Source organism: Callithrix jacchus, chromosome 19 (assembly GCF_049354715.1).
Source record: "Callithrix jacchus isolate 240 chromosome 19, calJac240_pri, whole genome shotgun sequence".
NCBI classification, from domain to species: domain Eukaryota; kingdom Metazoa; phylum Chordata; class Mammalia; order Primates; family Cebidae; genus Callithrix; species Callithrix jacchus.
This window is the reverse complement of record NC_133520.1, coordinates 29,096,750-29,105,228: the sequence shown is the minus strand read 5'-3', so window position 1 is coordinate 29,105,228 and position 8,479 is coordinate 29,096,750. Positions and strand designations below refer to the sequence as shown.

The 8,479-nt window shown below is 43.7% G+C and overlaps 1 pseudogene; it reads left to right on the top strand.

The window, feature by feature from the left end:
* The first annotated feature begins 836 nt into the window (after positions 1–836).
* Positions 837–1,900, top strand: LOC108589108 (armadillo repeat-containing protein 1 pseudogene; annotated as a pseudogene).
* Positions 1,901–8,479: the final 6,579 nt, after the last annotated feature.

Genomic DNA, 8,479 nt, shown 5'->3' with positions numbered 1-8,479 from the left:
GATACATTGAGATGAAAGGAGGCCACTGTCTACATTTACACTGGAACAATAGGTCCAAGCCAGGACTGTCCCAGGCAATCAGGGAGGTAAGGTCACCTTGGGTTCTGCATATACGTGCCTCGCCTTAGGGGTAGCAGCAACAGCAGCCCCTCATTGGCTCTTCCACTGTGTGGTGTATGCTTCTAAGTGCTTTGCCTCATTTGATCCTTACAAATAATAGAAGTGCCTAGGCTGGGTGCAGTGGCTCACACCTGCAGTCCCAGCACTTTGGGAGGCCAAGGCAGGCCGATCACAAAGTCAGGAGTTCCAGACCAGCCTGGCCAGCATGGTGAAAACCCATCTCTACTAAAAATACAAAAATTAGCTGGGCGTGGTGGTGCCCGCCTATACTCCCTGCTACTCAGGAGGCTGAGGCAGGAGGATCACTTGAACCCGGAAGGCAGAGGTTGCAGTAAGCTGAGATTAAGCCACTGCACTCCAGCCTGGAGACAGAGGGAGACCCTCTCTCAAAAAAACAAAAACAAGGGCCCGGCGCAGTGGCTCAAGCCTGTAATCCCAGCACTTTGCGAGGCCGAGGCGGGTGGATCACGAGGTCATGAGATCGAGACCATCCTGGTCAACATGGTGAAACCCCGTCGCTACTAAAAATACAAAAATTAGCTGCGCACGGTGGCGCGTGCCTGTAATCCCAGCTACTCAGGTGGCTGAGGCAGGAGAATTGCCTGAACCCAGGAGGCGGAGGTTGTGGTGAGCCGAGATCGCGCCATTGCACTCCAGCCTGGGTAACAAGAGCGAAACTCCGTCTCAAAAAAAAAAAAGACCTGGGAAGAGTGTGCAGAGCCTTTCCCGGCCAGCGCCTTCACTCTTTGACTCCCTCAGTTAGTCCGCTTGTTTGCGATTACAGAGGCTGGGGCTGCGAACCGAGGGTCTCGCTCCGCGTCGCCTGGGTCTCTATCTCATCCGTAGGTGTGGCCGTAATGGTGCGGCAGGCTCTGGACTCCTAAAGCTTTGGAGCGAATTTAAGATTTTATTCGTGTGCATGGCATAGAAGATGAATTCTTCCACCTCCACCATGAGTGAAGAGCCTGATGCTCTATCGGTGGTTAAGCAGTTACGGGATCTAGCAGCAGATCCATTAAACAGAAGAGCCATCGTCCAGGATCAAGGATGTCTGCCTGACCTTATTTTATTTATGGACCATCCCAACCCTCCAGTCGTCCACTCAGCTTTACTCGCTCTTCGATACTTGGCAGAATGCCATGCAAACAGAGAAAAGATGAAAGGAGAATTGGGTATGATGTTGAGCCTACAAAATGTTATACAGAAAACTACAACTCCAGGAGAAACAAAACTTTTGGCCTCTGAAATCTACGACATTCTTCAGTCCTCCAGTATGGCAGATGGTGATACGAATGCACGTCGAAGGAAAGCTCACTTTTTTCTGGGAACTACAAACAAACGTGCCAAAACAGTGGTTTTGCATATAGATGGCCTTGATGATACGTCTCGGAGAAATCTATGTGAAGAGGCTTTGTTAAAAATTAAAGGTGTTATTAGCTTTGCTTTCAAATGGCTGTTCAAAGATGTGTGGTGCGAATCCGTTCAGATTTGAAAGCTGAGACTTTGGCATCAGCAATAGCATCAACCAAGGTTAGGAAAGCTCAGCAAGTTGTGAAAAGCGAAAGTGGAGAAGAGATGCTTGTCCCATTCCAAGATACTCCTGTGGAAGTAGAACAGAACACAGAGCTACCTGACTACCTGCCTGAGGATGAGAGTCCCACAAAGGAACAGGACAAAGCGGGGTCCCGAGTGGGCTCACACCCAGAGGGTGGAGCTAGCTGGCTGGGCACAGCTGAAAACTTTTTATCCAGATCATTTTATTGGTGACTTCAGTTTGGGGCTCAAGCTCACTTTTTTCTGGGAACTACAAACAAACGTGCCAAAACAGTGGTGAACCAACAAGGGGCCAGTTTTCCATTCTTGTGGTGAACTGTCAAGTGCAACTTGCAGTAAGTTATCATGGAAGGTTTTTAGATTATGTGATTGCGTATGCTGCATTTTACATTTCATACATTTTATCCCACTGAGTGGTAAAAAGGACAGTGGCTATGGATGGAGTTGCTTTGTTTATGAAAGTAGTTTGGTTTTGTTTTCCTTCATTTAATTGCCATATATATATATATATATATATATATATTTTTTTTTTTTTTTTTTGGGGGGGGAGGAAGGCAGGAAGGGAGGGAAGAAGGACGGTAGGGAGGAAGGAAGGGATGAAGGAAGGAAGGAAAGAAGGGAGGAAGCGGGGAGGGAGGGAGGGAGGGAAGGAAAGGAAGGAAATCAAGCAATGAGAGAGACATTGCCGACCTGGATCTAGAGGTTTACAAGTTGATTTCTTTTTTTTTTGAGAGAAGGAAAGAAAAAAAAAAATAAGTAAAGGAGAGGAAGAAAGAGGAAGAGAAAGAGGGAGAGTAAATGGAAATATTGCTTTATTTTGAGAAAGATTGAGTATTAATAATGGCCAATCGATGTTTCATTTAAACTTATGGGTATGTGTGATGTGGTATTGACAAGAATGTATATTTTGTGTATTTGAAGTGGAGAGCTCTATGAATATTTATTAAGTTTACTTGTTCCGGATCTGAGTTCGAGTCCTTGATATCCTTATTAATTTTCTGTCTCATTGAATCTAAGTCTCGTATCTGGGTGTTAGAATCGTTAGCTCTTGTTGTTGCATTGATCCTTTTACCACTATATCTTTGTTGCTTTAAAATCTATTTTCTCCGATACGAGAATTGCAACTCCTGCTTTTTATTTATTTTTGCTCTCCATTTGGTTGGTAAATCTTTCTCCATCCCTTTGTTTTGAGTCTTTGTGTATCCTTGCATGTGAAACAGGTCTGGATGTAACATGCCATTGGGTTTTGGCTGTGTCTTTTGATTGGGGGATTTAGTCAATTTAAATTTAGGGTTACTGCCATTTGATGTTGACTGGCTGTTTTATCCATTCGTTGGTGTAAATTCTTCTTTATGTTGGCGCTCTTTACTTTTTGGTGTATTTTTAGAAAGGCTAATACTGGTTGTTTCTTTCTGTGTGTAATGCTTCTTTCAGAAGCTCTTGTAAAGCAGGCCTGGTGGTAATAAAATCTCTGAGTTCTTGCTTGTTCATAAAAGATTTTATTTTTCCTTCAGTTGTGAAGCTTAGTTTGGCTGGATATGAAATTCTGGGCTGAAGGTTCTGTTCTTTGAGAATGTTGAATATTGGCCCCCACTCTCTTCTGGCTTGTAGAGTTTCTGCTGAGAGATCTGCTGTAAGTCTGATAGGCTTGCCTTTGTGGGTAACATGACCTTTCTCTCTGGCTGCCCTTAGTATTTTCTCCTTCGTTTCAACCCTGGTGAATCTAACGATTATGTGCCTTGGGGTTGCTCTTCTTGAGGAATATCTTTGTGGTATTCTCTGTATTTCCTGGGGTTGTATTTTGACCTGCTTTGCTAGTTTAGGAAAATTTTCCTGAATAATATCCTGAAGGGTATTTTCCAGCTTGGATTCATTCTCTCCGTCGCATTCAGGTACACCTATCAAACGTAAATTTGGTCTTTTCACATAGTCCCACATTTCTTGGAGACTTTGCTCATTCCTTTCTATCCTTTTTTCTCTAATCTTTTCTTCACGTTTTATTTCATTAAGTTGGACTTTGACCTCTGATATCCCTTCTTCTGCTTGAACAATTCGAGTGTTTAAACCTGTGCATACTTCTCGGAGTTCCTGTATTGTATTCTTTAGTTCCATTAATTCACTCATACTCCGCTCTAAGTTGTCTATTCTCAATAGGATTTCATCAAACCTTTTTTCAAAGTTCCTAGTTTCTTTACGTTGGGCTACAACATGTTCTTTTAACTCACCGAAGTTTCTTATTATCCATTCCTTGAAGAGTGATTCTGTCATCAGGATGCGCTCGTTCTCCATCAAGCCTTGTTCCATTGTTGATGTGGAACTGTGATCATCTTTAGAGGGAGAGGCGTTCTGACTTTGAGTATTCTCAGCTTTTTTACGCTGGTTTCTTCCCGTCATTGTAAATTTATCCTCCTGTCTCTTTGAAATTACCAACTTTCAGATTAGGTCTCTTGAGTGGGTGTCCAGGTTGTTAGTTCCCAGGGCCAGAGCAGCAGCGTTAAAACTGACGGTGCTTTTCTGCCCAGGATTCTCCTGTCGGGCTTCCTTCTTGTGTCAGTAGTAGGCGACTCTGCCTTCCTGGGGCTCCAAACCTCGGTCAGAAGGGAAACCGGTCCTGTTTACTCTGCGCTGAGCGCTCTCGCGCCGAGGTTTGCCGTCTCAGCGGCTGTGCCGGCCTCTGGTGTCCTGCTGGGGACCCGTGCGGGTCCTCCGAACCTGTTTACTCTGCTCCGAGAGCTGCCGCGCCGAGGTGCCAGCGGAACCGCTGCACCGGCCACAAGAGTCACGCTGGCCACTCGTGTGTTTCCTCCACTGGGGGATCTTCTGCTCCGTGAGCGACCAGAATTTGTCTGAAAGTGTGGCGTCCTCTAGTTCTCCGCGCCTTCCCTGAGAGCTGCAATCCCGGGATGTTAGCGATTGGCCATCTTGGATCTGTCCTCAATTGCCTTATATTGTAAAAACCATGGGTCCACTGTTGAAACCAAATGTGTGTGTGCAGCTTTACACTTTATTTTACATGAAGCACGTGATTAGGGAAACTCATTTTCTCCTCAAGCCTCAGGACCTACCTGAAGAAAAGTTTTCTTGTAGCTCAAGTTGTGCATGAATTACTGAATATTTTACTCTGCTTTTCTTCATGAAAGTTACATGCTTTGGTACTCCTCACTGAAAGCTGAAAACATTTCTTATTACCCTCTTTTGTGCCTTTTTATTTTGCCAACCATGTTTATAGAAAGGACATGACTGATGACATTTTGCAAATTAAAAACCTTCATTTGAACATGGTAGTCCCTTAGAAAAACAACTCTACAAAGATTTTGCAGCCTTATTCATTATAATTTTAATAAAATTAACACAGAATTGGTGAAGAAGAAGGAAGCATGTATGTTAGTAAAGTGTTTTTGGAGATTATTTGAATGTGACTAAATGTGGTTCTAGTTGACTTCTTTTCACTTTGGTTTCTATCAGCTCTTGAGAGTTAAGTCCAACCACGATATTGCAAACAACTGTAAATGGTCTCTAGGCCTTACTTTGTGATTATACATTATCTTCTGATAGAAAAAAATCATGATAGTAAAGAACTGACAAACCGAAAAAAAAAAAAACCAAAAATCAAATGCCTATAATAACATAACACCACTTTGGTGCAGAGTCTAGCTGTAAGACATGAATTGCTTGACAGAAGCCTATTCGGTAGGTGTTTCTTTGTATTGCCTTTCATGAATTTATTTTGAAAATGCTGCAGTTGCATTGAATGACAAAGACCCAAATTATTGCTTATGAAGAAATAAAACCAGCATTGATCACTTAATCCTGTTTCTCATGTCCAGGCAGAAAAACGAACTTCAGTGAAGGTAAGATAAATAAATACATATACATATAATTTTTTGGTAGGTAAGTGCTAATTACATATATGTAATGCTTTATTAAATTTCTGAAATATTTAGTAACTAAAGTTTTCTTTTTGGAAATTAAATCCAAATACATTTTAATGTTGATATGACTGAAAACGGGAAGAAATTGAAATTCCTTTTTCATCAACATGTAGAGTTGCTATTTTACTATTTGGACAATGCAGTGTGAAAATTGGACCCCAAAGGGTTTTCTTGTGTTTTCATTGTAAAATACCATCACCAGTGAGAGCCTTGAGTTCACTAACATTGTGACCTTCTGGAGGGAGAGTTATAGGGGGTATTGAGGATGATTTTTTCATGTGTCTGGTTTCCGATTCAAGTGACATGCGCAAACTGAGAAACAAAAACAAAACCCCAAAACTCTGAGGGCGCCTGTTGCTCTAAACACATAATAGAACTTGCTGCCAGACCAGGTGTGTTGAAAAAGGAAAGTAAAACCACCTTCTTTCTAGAGCCATTAAAGCAAAGTTTCCTGTTCTTACAAATTTGTATTTTATTTTGCTTTGCCACGCATCTGCTTATTTAAAAACTACATCCCTTTGGTAGTAATGGCCCAGGACAAGTAGGTATTACTGCTTGATGTTTGTGTGTTTGAAGTGTGTTCTTTTATTCCAGATCATATAGAGCAGTTAAGGCAACTGTAACAGCATTTTTTGAAATACATAGTAAAATAATAAAAGGTAACATAATTAAAATTGAAACACACACACACACAAAAACACGCACACAAAAAAAAAGAAATAATAGAATTACCTATTTTACAGGTGGATATCCGCCATTTTATAGGTGAATAACAATAGGCATACAACATTAAGTAACGGTTTTTCTTTTGAAGGAAAATTTGTATTGTTTTAATTATTTTTATGTACAACAGTGTACATTTAACCCCGTTTTGTGGCATTTTCTTTAGCCTTTGCCTTTTCGAGCGTGGCGATGCGAGCCACAGACTTGGGACCCAGGACATTGCCTCCCCAGTGACGGCGGACCTCATCGTGTCTGTCATTGTAATTAGTTTGGATAGCTTCCACCAGCTTAGCCAAAGACCTTTGTCTTCCACCTGTGTGAAAGCGACAGTGGTGCAGGTCTTCCTGTGGACTAGACGTCCCAGTCTTGCCTTCCCCTTGATAATGCAATAAGGGACTCCCATTTACGACACAGGGCAGGCAAGAAGACAACCAGCTCAATGGGATCCACGTCATCTGCAATGACCACCAGCTGAGCCTTCTTGTTCTCCACCAAGGTGGTGACGGTGTTGACTCCTGCTCGAAGGACACGTGGTCTCTTAATGGGGACGTCCCCTTTGCCAGCCGCTTTCTTCTCAGTCGGGGCCAACAGCCTCTGCTTCTTTTCTTAGTCTCTGTCTAGACTTGTGGGTCAGCTTAAGCAGCTGAGTAGCTGTTTGGCGGTCCAGGGCCTGGGTGAACTGGTTAATTGCAGGAGGCGCTTTCAGCGCTTATAGAGGATGGCTCTCTGCCACCGCAGCCTGATATAGTGGGGCCATTTCACAAAGGGGGTGAGGTCTCTTTTGGGCTGGATGTCCTGTCCAATGCCACAATTCTTCGGCCTTTTCTCAAACAGGGGATTCACCACTTTCTTGCCCTCCTGCTTCTTCACGACAGCAGGGGCCGGAGCCACCTTCTTCCGCTTGGCCTTCTTTCCCTTTCGGCATCTTGGGCGGCGGGAACAACAGGTTTGTTTGCTTTTAGGCTAGTCAAGTGAAACAGTGGGATGTAACTGGTTGTGATCAATTAGTTGTAAACACCAAGTAATACATCTTGGGTCACCCAGCTGGTAATGATATTAGAGACGGAATCCAGAGTCATATGTGCAGGATCACCAGACCATGCTGGCATTGGTCAAAGCTGCTGCTCTTCCTGAGTAAGCCATCCCACTTGGGCTCCCAGGAGTCAGTCTCTCAGCCCTGGCTCAGCAGGTTTCTCCCTCAGGCGTGTCCGTCATGCCAGAGGCCCCTCCTCACTGTCTAAGCCGTCGTTGATGTCTCCTACAGTACAAGCCTGTGGGCTGCACATGCATTTTGCCCCTACAGACATCACGCTCTATTCGCCACCTGCAGGTCACGCTCCCTTGGCTGCCACTCTGACCTTGCCGGTGTTTACAATGTCGGCTACAGTCTGGCTTTTTGTCGCCAGGGCAGCCACCTGGTCTCCATTGTTTCAGAGTCCTCTTATTTCCGCTGATAGCAACAAGCCTCTCCTACTAGGAGCCTCAGCCTTCAGAGGAAAGCTGCCACTGAACTTCTGAGTGCTACTGGGGTCCCTCTCAACACTGCATTCCTGATGGCCTTGGTGTAAATGGTGCATCCTCTGGGGCTTCTCATGGAACCTAAACATCTGATGGGTCTTCTGGTAGCACCCAGCATATCATTCGAGCGAGTTCCCTTCCCTGCACTTTTTAATTCTTTCCTTCACCATCTGCTGCAGTAATTCTGGTGCTGCAACTTCATTCACTGTGGACACTTTTTCCAGCTTCTAGAAGTCATCATGATGGCTTCGAGTTCATACCTCTCCTGAGATTCTCACTAAATCCAGCATCTCGGGAGAGCTCAGTAAAGTCAATAAATTTTCCTATCCATTATATATATATTTATAAAATATAAATATATATTTTACATTATTTTAAAATTTAATTAAAAAAAATAAAGACAGGGCTGGGCACAAGAGCTCATGCCTCTAATCCCAGCACTTTGGGAGGCCGAGGTGGGTGATCACTTGAGGTCAGGAGTTTGTGACCAACCTGGCTTACACAGGGAAATTCCGTTTCTGCTAAAAATATGAAAATTAGCCAAGTGTGGTGATGTCTGGCTATAATCCCAGCTACTCGGAAGGCTGAGGCTAGAGAATTGCTTGAACCCGGGAGGCAGGGGTTGCAGTGAG